This window comes from Corvus cornix, chromosome 3 (assembly GCF_000738735.6).
Source record: "Corvus cornix cornix isolate S_Up_H32 chromosome 3, ASM73873v5, whole genome shotgun sequence".
Taxonomy (NCBI): domain Eukaryota; kingdom Metazoa; phylum Chordata; class Aves; order Passeriformes; family Corvidae; genus Corvus; species Corvus cornix.
This window is the reverse complement of record NC_047056.1, coordinates 30,900,706-30,919,988: the sequence shown is the minus strand read 5'-3', so window position 1 is coordinate 30,919,988 and position 19,283 is coordinate 30,900,706.

Sequence of the window (19,283 nt, the reverse complement as noted above, 5' to 3'; positions counted from 1 at the left end):
CTCCAATCTCCTTCCTTCTTATCACTCTCGGGATATCTCTGCTGTTGCAGATGTTACATCTTGTCTGTCTGGGTGAGATTAGCAATTCAGCCTGACTCTGGTGCTCTGCTGCCTGAGCCTTGCTCCATGAACAGCCTGTAGACAGAACAAAGTCCCACAGTGAGGGAAGGCACCTCTCCAGTGCAGGCTCAATGGGGCTCTGAAGTGCTGCCGTAATATGGGGAATAACAAATCCTCCCAGATGCCACCTACAAATGGCAGCTCTACCTACAATAAGATGTGAGACCTCAAAGGTGTCCCGATAATTTAAGTCTGTCTCACCAGGCTATCTGTCTCTCTGTCTCTGTATGTGTGTTATGTGGCTTGGGTCTCTCTTAATTACCTGTTACCATGTGGGACAGCTCCACAGGGAGACAGTGAGGGCTCAGTCAGCATGCCTGAACCTGGCAACCTGGCAGCTGGGTAATAACTACACTTTGGGTGCCCTGTTCCCCTCCACATACTCTGATTCCCCAGCTATTAGAGGAGTGTCACCTTTCCTGTGATTTTTTTCTTTTTTTTTTTCCTTTATGAGAAAGCTCAAAAGCCTAATTCAACATGATAAAAACACTAAAACCTTGAAAAATGTTCCTAAGAGGACAACTTTCTCCTTCCCAGCTCACAGTTTATTCCCAGGACAACAGATTAGTAGCATTTAGGGCTGGAAAGGATCACTAGTTTAATCAGTAGATTAAAAAAGATCACGACCGTTAGTGCCAGACTTTGATTTTTACACTGCCACTAGATTTTATGTGGCTGTCTTCCCTTTTGTGGCATTTTATAGCATTCAGGATACCTCTGTGTTACCCCAATCCGTTTTATGTCCTAATTTTATCCTATTCATCTATTCCTTTGCTATCCCTTATCTCCTCAGATCTTCCTGGATCCATGTCCTGCTGTGTTTCCATCACTCACAGGTTGTGCCAGGTGGGAAGCAGTCCCATGAGAGGCTGGCAGTGTTTGTGTGATGTCTCCAAGGCAATGCAAGGGCAGTCTCTGTACTGCCTGCTTTTCACTTCAGGACCAGCAGCTCCTAATTTTGTCTCAAGGCTGACCAGGGACAGGTGATTTTTCTCCCCAGACACTACAGCAGAGTCCTGAGCTAAGCCTCTTCCCCGTGAAGGTGATGATGTGGACAGAGTGCCAGCCGGGCTCAGAGCACCTGAGCAGGCTGCCAGAGTCCTCTGAGATGAGACTGCTGGGAATGGGGTCACTTCTGGTGAAGAAAAGGTATTTCTCTCTCTCCCCATTTCACTTTTTACAGCAGCTGAGCTACTTACTCTCTCCCCACCCTACATGTTTTTGATCTTTGCCTTGCCCATGGTGACAACTCTGAGCCACTCTTACAAAGGCCAAAGTCATAGGCTTCAGGCGAAACATGCTGCTGTCAGCTGCTGCTGCAGAAAGGGAAGTGGCCAGAAGTGCCTCTGTGCCTCATGTTTGCAAAGAAAAATAAATGGATATAAAGAACAAACTTGTTTCCTCAGAAAGTCAGCTCTGGAGGTCCCCTGAACTTGTGTAATCTTTTTGCTGCCTGAATGTGACTAGATACGTGAGTGGATGGATTGAGGTACTGCAGCGGGACAGGCTACAGACAGAAATGAAGGCACTGACAAATTACAGTGTTTCTTTGGTGTGGTTTATTCCAGAGACCTTGCTGCAGCTTCTAGGGAAGGAATTACTCTTGAGGGAATGAAGCAAGTTTTTTAAAGTCTCAGGAGATAAAACCTTCTATAAAAATGCTATATTGACTTCCAGCCAAAACCCCTCTAAGGAGTGTCTGAGTACATTTTTGGGCTTTGGGTCATCCATGGATTGTATGCACAAACATACCTCTTCCTTGTGTCTTATGCACTGAAAAGGAAGATTTAGGTGTCAGCTGTTTTTATGGCTTCTGGAATTTTTGGAAGATAGAAAAACATAGTCAACTTCATTGAAGGGAGCTACAAGTCCATTCTCTGTACTTCCTGGTACAAGTCCCTGGATGAATTTTTTCTAGCTCTGCTACATGGATGGCAATTTCTATCCAAACCTTAAATTAATTGGCATTGCAGTTCTCTACTCCATTATTTTTCCATATGGGAAAATGAAAAATCCCCAAATGAGGTCTCCAGCTCTGTAATTCTGTCTCTGGAGAATCAGTCTTCATGAGGTCCCCTTGGGCATTGCTGATCTAGTATAATGTCCCCCCACAAGATTTTGTTTTCTGCTGATCAGCAAAGCTTCTTCATCATTACATTTTCTCTTTGGGTTTCAGGGTGAGTTGGGAGTCTTAATAGCATTTGAGCATCATCTCTAAGCCCAGAACAGCTATGTCATCAGATAAAACACTTCTTGTTAGTCTTCTGTCTTAGCTACAGAATGATTTCTGCATTGGCTTGTGTTTGCTCTAGTAGTGACGTGAGTTATACCCTGTTTCCCAGGCATGAATAATCAGACATTGATTTGAGGGGGATTCCTGCAAACACTGCAGCTTTTGTGACAATCCTCAGGACTCTATGACGTCAACACGTCACTTGTACCTTGATGAGGACACTAAGGTCCTTCTTCCAGAAAACACCAGGGGAACCTGGTGATTGTCAGCTATCAGTTGTATAATTTCAGCAAAAGTTGTCTCTCTCTAAAGCTGATCTGCAATGCACAAATCAGTACTGATTCAAAGGGTAACCTCGTGGCAGGTAGAAATAGCTGTCACCGGATCCACAGTGCTACCTGTGGCTTCTGGGTTCTCCTGAAAGGTTTCCTGTCCTGGAGCAAACCAAGGACTTAGCTGAGGGTGTGAGCATTGCCTCAGTGTGTACACATGGTCCAGAGGATGGTGCAAACTTCCTTCTTCAGTGAGAACAGCAAGTAGATGCAACCTTGGAGAAAAGATCAACTACAAATTCTTCCACAGCAGGATTTTTAAGACAGAAGAGCCAGAGAACAGGCTCTACTGTGTGAAACTCCTTTGGAATTGTGTCTTGCCACAGTAATGAAGGTGGATGCAAGCTGGGAGGAAATGCCTGGATAAAATGGCTCTGCTTTTGGTGTGTGCTGGGTATATGGCAGCTGGTGGTGAAAAAAATGACATGACTGTGGATATTCCTGTCCCTTCAGGTGGGATTTCTGCTATTTGCCACGTGCTGACTCCTGCAGCATTTGAGCAAGATGTATGAGGGTGATGGTCTCTGATGCCTGGAAGGCAGAAGGTTTCCAGTGAATACTTGGACCAAACAGAATTCAGCCAAACTGGGGCCCATTGCACTAGAAGAGACTCCAGGTTAGGAGGTGGGGCTCTGCTGGCTGACAGGGATGCTGTTCCCATGTCTTTCACACCCCAGAAATGTTTCCCTGGTCTCACAGGCAAGAGCCCCAAGACATATCCCAAAGTGCTATAAATCCTGAACCTTTTCCACTTTAAATGGTACAAATCAGATTTCTACTTCCCTAGAAACATGGAGGCTGGAGCATCCTGGTTGTATTATTGCTTCACTGCGCCAAGAACTCTGCATCAAACCTATTACTTTTACATTCCTGCCTTCTGAAAAAGGGATGCAGGTAACAGTACAATGTACCTGGAAAGCACATCTGCAATGTTAGCTTAGGCTCGTGGCTCCCTGGAAAGTCCTAGTGAAGTGCAAGCAATAGCAATGCATCAGAGCATTGCAAGAAAAAGCAATACATTAGCTCTGTACATGGGATTGTTTCGCTGCAATAGCCAGCTCAAGCAGCTCTAATAGCTTTCCTCTGACTTTCTGCTGAAAGAATGACTCTTGGTTCGAACAACAGAGATGTACCTGTGCCCGAGGGGGGTTCCCTTGTACCAGAGGCTGCTGTGAGCTCTGTGAGGGACACTCCAATGTTTCCAAACTGGAAAACCTGCAATCAAAATGACCCTAAAATACCCACTTCAGTGACGTTGAAAAGAAAGCTTACAGCTTCATAAATCAAACTGTGGTGAGGAAAGGAAGTGAAGGTTCTGCAGTCTGAGTCTGGAGGGTATAACCAATGGAAGGAGCACCTTGAGCCATAGTGCTTGGGGTCAGTTTTATCAAATTTTTAGGAGTAAACGATAGTGTCCTGGCTGTGTCTGATAGTTAGAGGATGGACGGCCTAGTACAGCCCAGGACAGGCAGATCTACAGCTGAGCAAACAGAACTGGACATGCAATACATATCAGGCAGCTCAGCCTCTTTTCCTCCTGGGGGGAATGCCAGCCATCTGCCATTTCACTAAATTCTGTTAGCATGCAAAATAACAGGAGTGGCTTGCAGAGTGGGGAAATAATCACATATTTTGTAAGTGGCAGCAAAAGAATCAACTGCCAGGGTCTGATCTGCCATGGCTTGTGGCAAGGCTCTGGCATTACTTCCTAAACTTTTCCTGCCATGCCCACAGGATCGTCATGTGTGGTGCTGGAGGGACCCTCCCTTAGACACATGTAGTATCTGCTTTGCTTCTGTTGGCTACTTAGAAAATTGCCTGCCTTAAGTAACCTGTCCGTCTGCCCCCCTGGGGACTGGTGCCCTCTCCTTTCTTCCAGTATCAGGTATGGAGCAGAGTGTGGAGATGCTGCTGGTACTTCACAGAGCCATGGGGACAAGTTAGCAAGCCATGAAGGAACATCCCGCAGGTACCACCACAGAGCTGACACTGACAGGCAGAGTCCTGAGAGCAAGACCAGGGAGAGCAGAAAGGTCACCTGTGCCTGGGGACGAAGTTGTGGTGTTCCCTGGTCCCCTCCACAGCCCTGGCTGGTCCAGCTTGGGAGAGACCATGATGTGGAGTAAGGCACCAAGGGCAGGAGCCACCCAAATCTCATTGGTCCGTCACCTCTTTTCCTTCAGCAGAGCATTCCCTGTCCAAGAGGAGCTAAGGCAGAGCAGGATAGGGATGTGATGCGGGGAAGGGGTGACCCCACTCTGAGCCGTCATTGAAGTGTGCTGCCAGCGGTAGCAGGGCTGTAACTCTCCCGCTTGTAAACATTCAGCGGTTCCTTCGTTCAGGCATTACCGAACGGGTTCATAAAGCAGCGAACAAAGGCTAATCAATATGCTGAGTGCAGGGGAGAGGGAGCCTGAAAGCATTCGCTAATCAGGGGGATGCCGCCGGCCTTATAAATAAGGAGGGTGTCTCTGACGGGGAGTGGGCCCAGGGAGCAATTCGGCACCTTTCATCTCCAGTCGTCTCTAAACGTCTCTCTCCAGTAATGAGCCCGGCGCTCCCCTTCCTCCACAGCGCGGAGCGGAGCGAGGAGGAAGAGGCAGGCGGGGCTGCCGCTAATGGTGACTTGCCACAGGGATCAATAGATGAGAAGCGAATTAACTAGGATCCCGTGGGAAGGGATTTGTTGATATGCGGGGTGACATCGGGCCGGATGGCTGTGCCTTTTCGGAAATACCAGCCTGTAATGAACCCCCGAGGGAGGAGGAGGGAGGGGACCTTCCTGCCACTCTGGAGTGCTGTCTTTCCTCACCTCATCCTTCCATTAGCATACACACCGCTTTGATTTTCCCCCCTAACGAGTTCTCTGCTGCCTCTCTCCTTCTCCGAAGTGCTGCTCTCTCCAACAAAACTTCTTCCATAGATGCCCCTGGAAATAGGGCAGGATCCTCAGAGCCCAGGGAGGGTGATCTACGGGGCTTTGCATTAGGATGTATCTGTAGCCTTTCTAAGAGGATTGCAGCCTTCCTGCCCTGGAAATGTGGCATGTGCCTGCAAAAAAAGCCCTGGTCTATTTAGTTTGCCTCACAACCACTGTGGCACTGTGCTGTGAGGTGGGCAAGAGAAGACTCAGCCAGGTGTTGCTCACCCCTTCCTTCTCTGGGCCTGGGCAATGAGCGACTGCTTCTCCAGGCAGTGAAGCTGGCAAACCACCCTCCTTTCCCAGCCAAGCCTGGCAACTTGGTCAGTCTTTGATTTCTGTGCGAGCACTCCCAGAGATGGAGATCTCAGGCCCCTCTGCCAGCAGCCAACACAGGAGGCTGCTGGAGGAGGAGACTGTTCCCAGCCAGCTGCTCCACAGAGCAACCTCATGGCTGGGAGACTGTCACGAGGCTGGGATTAAGGAGCAAGCATCTTGAGCAGAAGCCGATGCAGCCTGTCCAGACTGTTAGAATCATAGAATCATTGAGGTTGGAAAAGACCTTTAAGATCACCAAGTCCAACCATTAACACAGCACTGCTGAGTCCACTGCTAAACCCATGTCCATAAGTGCTCCAGCTGCAACATTAGGGGAACAGCCCTACTTGTAGAGGGCTTCTCCTGCCTTTCCTCCTCACCTGCACGTGGGTAGCCCAGCACTGTAGGTGTTAGTCTTGGCATTCTGCACCTCAGCTGGAGCCAGAAGAGCAGGCAGGAGGAAAGGTAAGGCTCAGCTGTCTGCTGGACCAAGTCTGGCTGGGTAAGGACAGGAGCTGCAAGTTGTGGCGCCTGCTGGAGGTTGTCCAAACAGGAAATCTGTGCACAAGTAGTGCTTTTAAGAATTGGAACAGATTCCATTATCTTCATGCTCATATTAGGCAGGCCTGGCAGAAGGGTGGGTGGATAGGAAGGGCAGTAGCAGGGGAAGACAGCGGGCTAAGAACAGTAAGTCCTGAGCATACGTAGAGAGCAGGATGACCCTGATGGAGTGTCAGTCATGTCTGCAGAGCAGATCCATTTTTAGTACCTCTCCTTCACTGCAGATTTCAAGGCACAGCATAGAAAGGGATCAGTTATCTGCTGAGACAGCCAGGAACTGGATTTCCCAGGGCAGTCAGCCAAGAGGAGGGTGCCTGGGACTCCTGGAAGCCACTGCCAGCATCTTTGCAAGACAAACTTTGTGGCTGAACAATGCTGAGCATTCCTTCTGGAGCTGATCAAGGAGACCCTTGAAAGCTTGCTCAAAGCAGAAGTCATGAGAGGGGCCTGAGTGCAGTGGGTTTTTTGGGGGACACCCAAGTTCCCTTGGAAGTCTGGGGAGTGGATGGGCTGCCAGATGTATCCCTAGGCATGCAGAGATGCATGTCCCATGCCTGTCATTCTCAACACCTGCGCAGGTGGCAGCAGGAGAGAGACCACCAGTCTGTTCTGTGGCAGGCAGCACGGGCAGTGTTCTGGCAGCTACTGATCTGAAGGAGCAGGGGTGATCTCCTGGCTGTGCTGCTTGTGCTGCTCTGGCAGGGAAAGTTCTCACTGTGCTGGTGGCCCCTCCTCACTGCCTGACAGCTTATGCCCCGGGGGGCTCATTTGGAGCAGATCCGGCAGTGAGTTCAAATCTCATTTAATTTTGCCCGCACGCACAAAAGAGAAATTCCTGTTGTTTCTGCTGCTAGCTGCTTGACTGGCTGCCCAAACAAACAGGCAAGATAAAGTGACCCTGGGCATCTCTGCTAAACCATGGCCAAGGCTCGATAGAGCAAATGAGCCTGCAGACAGAGAACAGAAAATGGCATGGGTGTGCTCTGCCTTGGCTGTCCTCCCCACCAAACACTGCTGGCACCCAAAGGAGTGGAGTCCCCTAGGTGCCTTTCCTGCTGTGGGGGCCTGGGAGGGCAGAAACAGCTTTCTGGGGTGGGGAGGAGTGAAGGGAGTCCTCATTTGGGAAACCAGAGCACTGAGTGGTCAGCATCTCACTTACGGGATCAAGAACAGAATTTCTTTGGGAGGTATCCTTTGTCCAGCCACTGGGACTAGAGCTTACTCACCTGCCCCATTTCTCTGCTTTCCTCTCTGCTCATGGCTGAAGACTGCAGTGTCTCTGGGCATACTTAGGAAGGTATGCTTGGGGCCAGTCTATTAACAACTGGAAAATAAACCTTCCATCACTCCTTCTGTGTCCCCCTCACCGCCTTCTGCACCCTGCTTTCTCATACTTCCATCTTTCCTTCCTGATCTCCACCTGCCTTCCTTATCCTTCGTTCTGTCTCTCCCTCCTGTTTGATCTCATCCTCCCTCTGCAGTGGAGCTGTGCCTTTCAAGCAGCCTGTTGAAGGGACTTGCTGAAGGAGCCATTAGTCGGAAGAAAAGCAGAGGCCTGTGGTGGCTGGTGGGGAGGGGAGAGCTGATCTGTATAATACAGCTCCTCTCCACTGCCAAGTTGGAGTGACCCCCCTCACCAGGCATCACTCAGCTACACTGTGACAGCCATTTGTGAAGAGATTCAGCATTCCCAGCTGCATTCCCTAATGAAGACTGAGACTCACAGAGCCCCAACTGCATCACAGCCCCCTCCCTTCAGCCCCAATATGTGAAGCATGAGTATCTGCTGGAGTTTCTGCTCCTCTGGAGGTGGCTAGCTCTCGCCAGGAGGTGAGAGGAAGGTGTGTAAGCATGAGGAGGGACCTAAGAGAAATCTAAAGGTGACAGCAGAGGCTGGCAAGTTCCTGGCTCTTTTAGGCTGTAGGAGACAGGTGAGAATGACTGTATTGTCCCAACAACAACATGTTGCCTTGTTGACATATCAGGGGCAGGGTGTGAAGCTCTCTTGTCTCTTGGTCACTGTTGGCAGTGATGAAATAAAGTCTGTGTATAAGAATGGAAGATAAGATTGGATGGGACATTCTGCCTCTCTGTGGTAAAGCCCTTTGAGGTTAAAATGATGTCTGGATTTAGGGACAACTTCTGTTGGGACTGCTTGGCAGGATCTTCTGAGTATTACTATTCTTTTTTCTGCAACAGTGAAGCCTGGCTGTTTCCCCAGCACCATCTGAGCCGTTTCCCTGCACAAAGCTCTGCCCTAGCGAAGAGCCAGCGTGTGCCTGCAGGTCTGCTTGCTCTTTCTGTGGCGTGTGATCATGGAGTGCCTTTGCTTGGGCAGAGAGGGTGCCTGCAGGATGGCTGGTGTTCTGTGTTCATGGCCTGTGCACTTCAGCCAGTAAAACACTGGGATGCTATAGATATAATTCCATGTAAGCAAATGATCAAGATTCCAAAAAGGCAGCATTGTATCACTCTCCATCTGTTAAGTGCTTTGCAATCATTGAATGCAACGTTTGATATAAATGCAAAATAATTATTATTTTTAAAAAATTATTGATTTCCTTCCATTATACACAAACGCACCAAGGAGTACATTCCCATTGCCAGGCATTTGTGCACAATCTCTTGAGAGTGGCTTGTCTGATGTGTTTATTCAGTGTAAATAAGTTAAATGCTGGGGAATGAATGGTTCTACTAATCAAATTTATTCTTGTAAATTTAATATGTCATTCTCGCCAAATGTGCCATCAAAAATGTGCATTATTTTGTTCATCTGCATGGTCATCATTGAAATTCAGAGAACACATTTGAAATCCCACTGCATGGTTGGAGGAAATGGTCTTTCCAGGAACCCATGGAAATACTGTGTGGGATTTCAATATTTGTATATCCAGAATGATGGCAATTGTAATGCTGAAATATGCCCACTGTGAGAGAAAGTACAGTTTCTTAGCTTTTCTTACTCCTCTCATATTGATTCCTTTGAGGCTTAGAGTCCCTCCTGTGCTTGTTCTCTGCCCAGAGAGGATTTTAAAGCAGAGAGGAAAGGGACAAGGAAAAGCTATTGGTTTTTCTATAACTGTGCTTTGCATTCATTGTGAGAATTATATCTGGGTGTAACTCGGCACCAGTCAGGCATCTTTTGCTCTAATTCCCGTTTTATAGCTCTTACAGAGAACCAATAGCAATGAAAGAGCTGTTTGTGAGGACACAATTGATTTGGAAGACCTGAGTGCAGGAGTTTCTTTCTGAATCTGAGTGCTAAGAGGGTCTGTTACATTTCTTTAAGCTCTTCATCCAAATCTTGTACCACAGAAAGTCATGCATCTGCTGCAAACTCGGTATGACACTTTTGAGCCTGTTGCCTGGCAGTTCAATAAGATGGTTCAGAGGTGGAGGAAGCTCCTGCTAGCTCAGCCACAGGAAGGAAAATAAAGCAAAGCAGAGTACATCATTATGCCACTGCCCGCATGCTGAGTAGGGTGTAGAGCTCTGGCTTCTCCAACTCAAATGCCTTTTGTATAATAGAGCTAAAAGCAGCTCGGAGCAGCAAAGATGACCAAAGATGGGAAGTGACCTGGGTGTGAAAAATGATTAACTGGGCTGGGACTCTCCCGTCTGGAAGAAACTGGTGAGGAGGTATGAAATTGTGAGTACCACGTAGGAGAACGAAGAGCAATTGTTCTGTCTCAACAACAGGACTGGGCTGGGGGTCGGAGGGAACAGGCAGGCGGCATTCCAGAAGAGACCAGAGGATGTGACTCCATGGCAGGGGCATTGCTGAGCTGTGAAATGCCTGGGCAGCAGGCATCTGGAGCATCCCAAATGTGGGTGGACAACACTGTGGCAAAAAATCCAGAAAGTATTAAAGACAGGAATGCCACATGTCACTTAGTATGTCTGGAAGCCAAAGGTGGCTGGGAGAGTAATCTGGGTAAATCCTGTGGCATGCTTGCCCTGCCCTCACCTGCTGCTGCTTGGCGACAGGCTGTCATGCGTGATGGGTCTCTGGTATTACCCAATATGACCATTACTGCACTTCCATGTCCATTGCTCAAAAACCACCCAGTGCTAGTCAGTTCAGCTCTAAGACCACTCAACTTCAGAAAGTTATGGGACTATTAACTGCTTTATCTTCATACCATTAAGTATCATTAGGTCCCTACTATGGGTTTAGCAGAACCCCGATGAGCCAAGAGGGAGAAATAACTGCAGCCCATATGCCTGAAATCATCCGTCCCACTAAGGACTGCAATTCCGCTCATGAGCTGTAATCACATCAATTAACCTTTGTTCCATTGAACATTAGGAGGGCCATAGAATTACAGTTTTTGTAATTAACCTCCTAAATAGGGATGTATCCAAAACAGAGAGAGATCCCTATGTCTCCCAGGCCTGTGCAAAGGCAGGGGGAGGGAGAGATGAGGATTACTGAACAAAAAGAAAGAAGGATTAAAATGCCCACTGAGCTCTGTTGTTGCCTTGCAAAGGCAAGGGCTGCTCTGAGCCCTTGGGTCTTATGAGCCTCCCAGGCAGGTGGCAGTTCTGTACCAAGGGCCTTAGATCCAATGCCAGGGAAAGGAGAGATGTGGGATCAGGAGTGGGGGAAAGAGGAAACTCCCAGAGCCTAGGTAAGGGTGAATAAAGGAAGCTCCCACCCCAGAGAGGTGGCCCATATGTTATCTCAGCCCCTCTGGGATCAAGTGCCAAGCTGAAGATGCATGGGATGCTTGAGACCTGGTCTCTGCTGCTCTGTCAGAGGGTCAGTCAGCAGAGCTGTCCTCAGGGGAAAAAAACACGGAGCAGCCAGTTAAAAGAAGAAATGGAGAAGATTCACTGAGTGGTAATGGGAAAGTAATTGAGCAAAACTGAAATGTAATTGGAAAATAATCATGGTGAGCAGCAGTTTAACACATTTTATTGTAATCTGAACAGAAGGTGCTTTATGAGTTTGTGTTCAGCCCCATCTTGGGACTTGTGGCGTGTCTATGATACAGACAAAAGACTTTTTCTGTGGCTTGGGACTGAAGCCAGAAACAGACTCTGCTCCCTCATTCTCCCTGCCACCTCTGTCTCCATATTCAGTGTTGGGGCAGAGCAGGAGGAAGAACCTGGTTTCTCCAGCAGTGTGGGAGAATGATGGTGATACCACCCACAGCAGACTGTGGCAGCTGCTGGCCAGGGGGGACAATGCTGGGAGACCCCAGTTGCTTACTCCATCAGGAATATTAATCAGGAATAATTTTCCATCCATGCTTTCTGTGTACTGTTCTGCTCCAAATCTGCTTATACCAAGTGTTCAATAAATACCCCCGAAAGGTGGGGGAGATGAACAAAGTAATGTGAAGAATAATGAAATGTCCCTCAGCCTCTGGGGAAGCAATATTGACCAGCTGTGGAGAGAGCTCATAATGAGCCCACTTTACCCAGAGAGAACAATAATAGCCTTCCTTTCTGTAGCCCCTGCTTACCATCCCTGTAAATTGTGTTTGCTCAAGAAAATGATTTGGGCAGGGAAGGAGCCAGGCAGCAAGTGCGAAGTGGAAGGGATGGTGTGGATGGAAGGAGAAAAAGCTGCAGGGAGAGTCATGGCTCAGCTGGGGTTCTGCACAGTCAGTCACGGCTACAGACAAGGTCTGCTGTGTAAAATGCTCCACTGGACCCTGCTGGCCCAGGATCCCAGGGGAAGAAGACTTTGGGATTGTGGGAGCCAGAGCTGGCAGCAGGGAGTGGATCCTGTGCTCAGTGAGTGTGACCCTTGTCCCAGTGACAGTTTCCCCTTTCCTCACCCAGCTCTCTGTCCAAAGCTCTGTTCTTGATGCAGGTAGTGTGATCTCTGCACCAGCCATACTCTGTCCTGACAGTCACCCCAGATCCTGAGCAATGCCTGTTCTGCTGCATCGCTCTGGATGGAATCAGGGAACTTGCATGCTGGACTCACTGGTCACTCTCCTCTGGCCCCTTTACCCACCACTGTCTCCTGTGGAGATCCCCTGAGCTGTGGCAGAGCATCCAGCCGAGGCTGTGTGTCTGGGCAAACGATCCGCCCCTCAGGGGTGTAACCCAGATAACCCGAGTGCCCAGTGACAGGGCTGCATTTTCCCACCCGCAGTGGCTCTTGTTTTCTAGCCCATGACCTCGGGTTCCTGGTGGCCTCTCCAGCACCACAATATCTCTTATTTCAGCAGGCGTGGAGATTTCTAAAGAGCACCAGCTGCTCACCTGGTTTTAACTGTGCTATCTGTTCAGCGCAGCATCCCATCTACATTAACCTTGATCGCATCATCCCTTCCATTCCTCATTTCCATTCCTTGCCCCCTTGTTATCTGGGGAGGCAACAGGTCTGTCACTTTGCCTTTCTGTTCTTCCTATTAATTTCTCTGCCTTTTACTGTCAGAGCTTCCTTTGCCCGCTCCCTCCTTGAGCAGCATGCCAGCTGGGACCGGCATCTCATTAGACTGCAATTCCCCTTGCCTTGGTCCAGTGTACAAAGTGCCAGAACACCTCAAATTGAGCTGGGACTGTTGCCTCACAGACAGCAAGGTCACTGCAATCCAAGGAGTTCCTAAGCCTGTGTGAATATGAGGCAGCCCACGTTCACACAGTGCAAAAGGCAGCCCTGCAAACTTTAGAGCTGAGTCCTTAAACTGTTGTATTCAAGTACCCCCACACTGCATAATTTCTTTGGCAGATTTGGTTTTATTATCATTATTATTGCATCATTTATTTCCTCCACAATGTCCAGAGGAGAAACTCCTCCCTGCCTCCATGGCAGGAGAGAAAAAGGTGCTGGAGAAAACACCAGATGGTGGAGACCTGAGATAAGGCAGGAACCTGAGAAGGGTGATTGGTGATACAAGGCTTGAGTGTGTGGTAGATCACAGATATATGGTGACCTTCTTCCCCGCTGCACTCTGATGTGGCCCATTGTATGGCCAAACCAGACTGGGTTTTTCAACACTTTGTGATGTCCTTCATGGTCTCACCCCAGCCTTTGCATCAAGAGGTTTCTGCCCCTGAGCTGTGGACAATCCCACACTGGCACCCTCAGGGGGTGTCCATTATCCTCTGCCAGGCAGCAGAGGGGTTAGGCTTCACTGTGCCCTGGGGAAAAGTCTCTGGAAACTGTCAGCCTAAAGCAAATTGGAAGAGCCCCCCTACTGTGTTCAATCTGTTGATTAAAGCAGTAGCTGATCTTATTGTCATTCCTAGCAGGTCAGCCGGAGTTTTCCAAGGCTGCTGCTGAGCCCATTGTTAGTTTGGCTGGTTGCAATGATCTGAATTTATCCTAAGGGTTTTTGTTTTTTCCTTTTTACAATTTTGAGTCTGCTTGGAAAATAACTTCTTTTTCATTTTGTGTTCATTGGGATTTCATGTGGCAGAACCTGCCAACCTGGCAAAAAACCTTTGATCATGAGTTACTGAGAGTTGCTGAAGCAAATCAAACTAAAGCAAGCTACATGAAATCCAAAAAAGCTAAGCTATGGTCAAACCAGACCAGATTCAAAAAGACCCATCAGACCAGCCTCAGCCAGACCAAACCAGAGACCTACCTTAACTTAACCAAACCTAACTGAGTTAATATTTGAGCTGAGAGGAACAGAAAGGCTCTTGGGCAGAAAGGCATTTTCTTTCCTTCTTCTACTGATTCCAGGAAAAGCTCTGCTCTGCTTTTCCCTGATAAGTGGGCCTACTGCTCAGGTTCAGAGCTCCCTAAAATGAGAGTTGCTTGGAGAACTTGCCACAATGCCACAGCATTTCAGAAGAGATGTCTTTCCTATCCATAGTAAAAGCCAAACGAAAGCAGAGAATCATCCTTACCCAGTATACACTTCCTTAGGAATCTCCAGAAGGAACATGGGAAATGGTATCTGTTGTTATCACAGCACCCACTATGACTTTACTGCTGTGGTTGACACCAGATGCTAACCTGGATTTCCTCCTGCCTGGAGGCGACACACAGCTGTGATCTGAATGAAGGGATTAGGAAGCTTTGTGCCTGTCCTTGTGCCTGTGCCATATGATCACAGTCAGCAGCACCAAGTCATGGCCATGCTGCTGTCCACTCAACAAGGTATCCAATGGCAATCCTGATCAGGAACAGTAATTGTTAAATGGAACAGCTCTTTGGAGACCAGGTATTTACCAGGCTGTCACTATCCATTGAAGTCCCTTATGATTTTTTCTTATAAAAACAAGGAAACAAACAAACAATCCAGAAGAAATAATTTTTTGCAGTCCCAACAGTTAGAATAAAATCTTTGTATTTGGACCTTCTCTTCTTCCCCATGCCTCAGGTTGAGCTCATTACTTTTCCCAACTAATTAGCATGCAGCCTGCAGGTTCCACAGCATCAGCTAAATATAAACCATCCTTTTATTTTTTCTTTTTGTTTGAGGGCTGTTGACAGAGCTTTTTGTTCACTTGAAAGGTAGAGGATTAGCCATGTGAGGTTCATTCCTCATGTCTGTCTCCTGTCATCTCATTAGCCAGGCACACATCCAAGGCAATGCACTGGGCAAGGTGTCAGACAGGAAAATGTCACAGCTGGACCCAAGGGAGTGAGTGCCTGGGCTCTCATTTGGCCACAGTCTAGTGCTGAGGACAGAAGCTCAGCTCTCATCACTCCTGGCTTTTCTTGTCTGCCTCTTGACTGTTACAGGGAAGTTACCTCTCCTCAGTGTGCTTTGTGTTCTCCACATTGTTTTTCTGGAACAATCATATCTGGGGAGAAGAGTGGCTAAGGTCTATGAATAGAAGAGTTGGAGGGGGATTGATCCTAGTCATCATTCTTTTGGTTTAACCAGCTGGTACCTGTAAAATTCTATGAGATTTGCTAAGAAATTAGCCTCTAGCATTCATGGGGCACTGATACGTGTCCTCTCCGTGTCCTTTCATGCTTCTACCAACAGAGCTGGCCCCCATATCTTTCTTGTCTGCCAGTTTGTAATGTTTTAGGAGTGATGACATTCCAGACTGAGGAAGAGTGAACACAGCTTCTGATGTTAATTTTCTCATCATTTGTTGCCCCCTATGTCCTTTTCATACCCATTAGGAGGACAGGGTGACATTAAGGGAGCTGCAGACTGCATTTTAAAGCCTAGGGGATCCCATCTTGGCTGAACTGTAGCTGACATTTCACCCACCCTGGGCTTTAAATTGCAGCAAAGACCCTCTGGGCATGATACACAACCGTTTTATAGAGCACTGAAACAGCATTCTCCAGCTGGGATAATAAAGGAGGGGATTCCTTTTTTCCAATGGCTCCTGTTGGAACACATTATGAAATCCTTTGTGAGAGGCTTTAAAAAGTGCCTTTAAAATTAATTCAAATGGAGTGAGACTTGGCAGAGTTTGAAGTGGAAGAAAAATGTGGGGGATGGAGAATCTCCAAACCAAGGGGAGTAATTCCGGGAGCATGGAGTAGGCTTGTCAGCAGGATTAGATCTCTTTCCTCCTCCCAAACAATGAAGCAGGTGGCAAGACTCAGATTTCCCTCCCTGAAGTTGACACACAGTTAGCCAGTTTATCACTGAGTCACGGGTTTGGTCACACATTCGATACTCTACAACAACAAACAGCTTGGTGTGGACCCTCAGAATGTGCTCAAAGTGGTAAGATTGGTAGAGCCAGGGCTGATGTGTTAGAGGCTTTCAGGGGCCTCACAGTTCTGCTGGGGAGCCTGGTGAAAGTAGGTGCTTTCTGATGAAGGCTTGCTTTCTGACTCAGATTAAAGGGTTTCTAGATAGAGTAAAGGATGAAATTTGAAGATAAGGATGAGTGTGAGAATCTGTATGGTAAGGTCTCTCCTATATATTAAAGTCTTCTTCAGAGAAAAGAGATAAAAATTAATCCATGGCTGAATCACAAGAGAGCTGGAGCTTTCTTTGGCCTTGGGAGAGGGGGGGTGTTTAGGGATCTCCACAGTCTGCCAGTGAAGCCTTGCGGTGCAGTACAGGTCTTGTGTCATCTCTGTGATTTCCAAAAGCAGCATGAGGGCACGTCTGTGGTACTCAAAAAAAAAAAAAAAAAAAAAAGAGAAGCTAGAAATCCTTGTGGCTTGATCACTAGCCTGGCTTTGTTATCTGTTCCTTATATCCAGACTCATTGCTACACTAGAACTACTAGTTTCAAAACCTTGATTCCTCTGTGCCTGCTCCAAAGTTGATCCATATGTTAACTGTGCAAGCTGGGGTTTTCAAAGCTGAAAATACACCTTGGGCTGTTTTAATGTTTCATCTAAATTGGGTCATTCATTTCTGAAGAGAAGATTAGGGAAAAAACAAACACCACTGTTCTGACCACACTGAACAAAATTCTGACAGATGGGTGGTTGGGAAGCACAAGCCTATATGTTGGAAACGGGAATCAATGTTTGTAGAATTCCACTCAACCGAACTAGAACTGCCCCAGTGAAAAGCCATGCATCTTTGCAAAGTCTCTGGCCCATCTATTTTCTGTAGAGACTGGCTGTATCCCGGCCACTCTGTCCTCAGAAGCACCTGTGTTTGCTGAGCTTGCTCTGCCTTCCTGTGGCTCCTGCAGCCCAATTTGACAGCACTTCTAGAGGGTGATTTTTCTGGTGCAGCTGTTACTCTGTTGTGTCATGGTAAAGTTTTCAATCCACAAAGCATCCTACAGGACTACTGCTGAAAGCTGTCTCCCCACTTCCCTGTTTTCTAGAGGAGTATTCCCTGGGATGTAGGTGAGGGTAATGCTGGAGGAGGCTCCCCCTCCAAGTACTGCCCTAGCTACTGCTCATGGTGAATATTAGGAAGGACTAAATGAGGGAAATGCAAAATGCAGGAGAATGATCTCATGCTGCCCACCCCAAGAGACTGGATTTCTTTCTTCCTCTGTCACTGAGCTCCTTGCTGTCAGGGAAAGGTGGCATAAGGTAAGACGTTCATTGAGAGCAACTCATTTCTCCTTTCCTGAATAATGAGCCTGATTTGTGCTGTTCCTTATTAAAACCAGATGGATTCATGCTTCAAACACATAAAATCCCATGTAAACCCTGAAAAATCAGACTTCAAGGTCTTTGCAAATCTAGGATCCCAAATTAATGATAATTTTGAATGAATTTGGCTTTGCTTCTGTCCTTCAGTTCATCAGGTGTGAAGATAATAAATCCACCTGATTCAACAGGGGAAGTGCTGATGAATAATTCATTAATACCTGTGGCACTCAAATGCTGTCATGAGCAGAACTTGGGAAAGGCTTTGAGGAAGATCTTGGCTCTGCTGAAGGCTGTGAATGAGCTGGAACCAGAAAGGCCGAGGCAAAGCTGGGGGGATTGGAGCAGTGGGAGTCACCATGAGCAAAGAAAAATGACTGTCACTGTGGTCTCTCAGTCTGGAAACCTTCTTCCTGGTTCCTCTGAGGGGAGAAGGCATGGGGATACTTGTCTTGGGGTGCTTGGTGATAAGACTGGAAGTGCTGAGGAACAACCACGCCCTGATACTCGGGAATGGGATCCCCAGGTGGGATAAGTGGGTCATCTCCATTACAGCATTCCATCATGCAATTTCCGCCTATGAAGAAGCACCAAGGTGAAGAGAAGAGACAAATGTCTCTCCTTGTGGGAATGTGGTATTAAAAGAGGAACTCCAGCAAGCCCTGGCTCTACTCTGTGTGCCAAGCTGCAAGGCAGGACAATGTCAGCTAATTTACCTGTCTCTGTGCTGCTGGCCTTCATCACTCCTGCTCCTTGCCCACCATGCAGCCAGGAGTTAGACTGGGAGCAGGCAGCTTGTGCCATCAGCCCAAATGCAGCTAACCTGCAAGGGAAGGAAGAACATGTGTTAGGTATTCAATAGTGCATAGCCATTAAGCACTTCTGAAAAATTTCAGCTTGGGTATACAAATTCATGTAGCTGCTAATCAGTGGATGATCTCCCAAGTGGTAATTTGTGTCAACAGAGTGGATTAAATGCTTGTGCACCCAGTGCAAGGCAAAACCGTCCCCAGAGCTCTGCTCCTCAGATGGACTTCCTTCTGCTGTTTCTGATCCCACACAGATAGTTTTTTCAACCCCCAAATACGGTGTCTTTTCCCTTAGTGCCTCGAGATGCTAAGTTATTGAAAGGTTTAATTTCAAATATTGGCACTACAAAAGGGCAAGAGTTTTCTGAGAGGTGGCTCACACATACAAAAAAAAACCAAACAGGGTTCTTTGGCTGTAATGGGGTGTTTCTCCAGTTGCTGGACAATTCAAAGCATCTGACATACTTCTTCTCGTGGCACAGTGGTAGAATGAGCTCCCTCTACCCTACAGAAGTCCATAACTTATCAAAGAAATCAAAGTGATCTAAGTGATGGGAATAATCCATCTGGAGGATTGGTGGATGTAATACACATCCCCAGGTGATCCAAGTGTCTGAAACCCTGGTCACTCCAACTTCTTCCATGATATATCACCAGAACATCAGGACATAGATCTGCAAGCGTCTTTTGACTGTCCTGGCTCCAAGTGGACAGCCTAGGTCAGGTCAAGCAGTCAGATACTAGTACACCAGGCTGGAAGTTACCTGCTTGGGATAGAAGTACACTTTGCAATAACCTGAGTGGTTTGAGCTAATATTTGATCAAGAAGTGCTACAGAAATGGTGTTTTCCACCAGCTCCAGTTTGTTGAAATCCAGAGTGTGCAGCAATAAGAGCTGACTTCAGTGATGGGAAAAAAATGTATGTGCAAGAGTATACATTTGTAGGTAAGGAGACGTTCCCAGACTGTCAAAGCCATGATAAAATTTTTGTGGCTTTCAGTTTGCAGCAGCTTTTCATTCTTGAAATGTTAG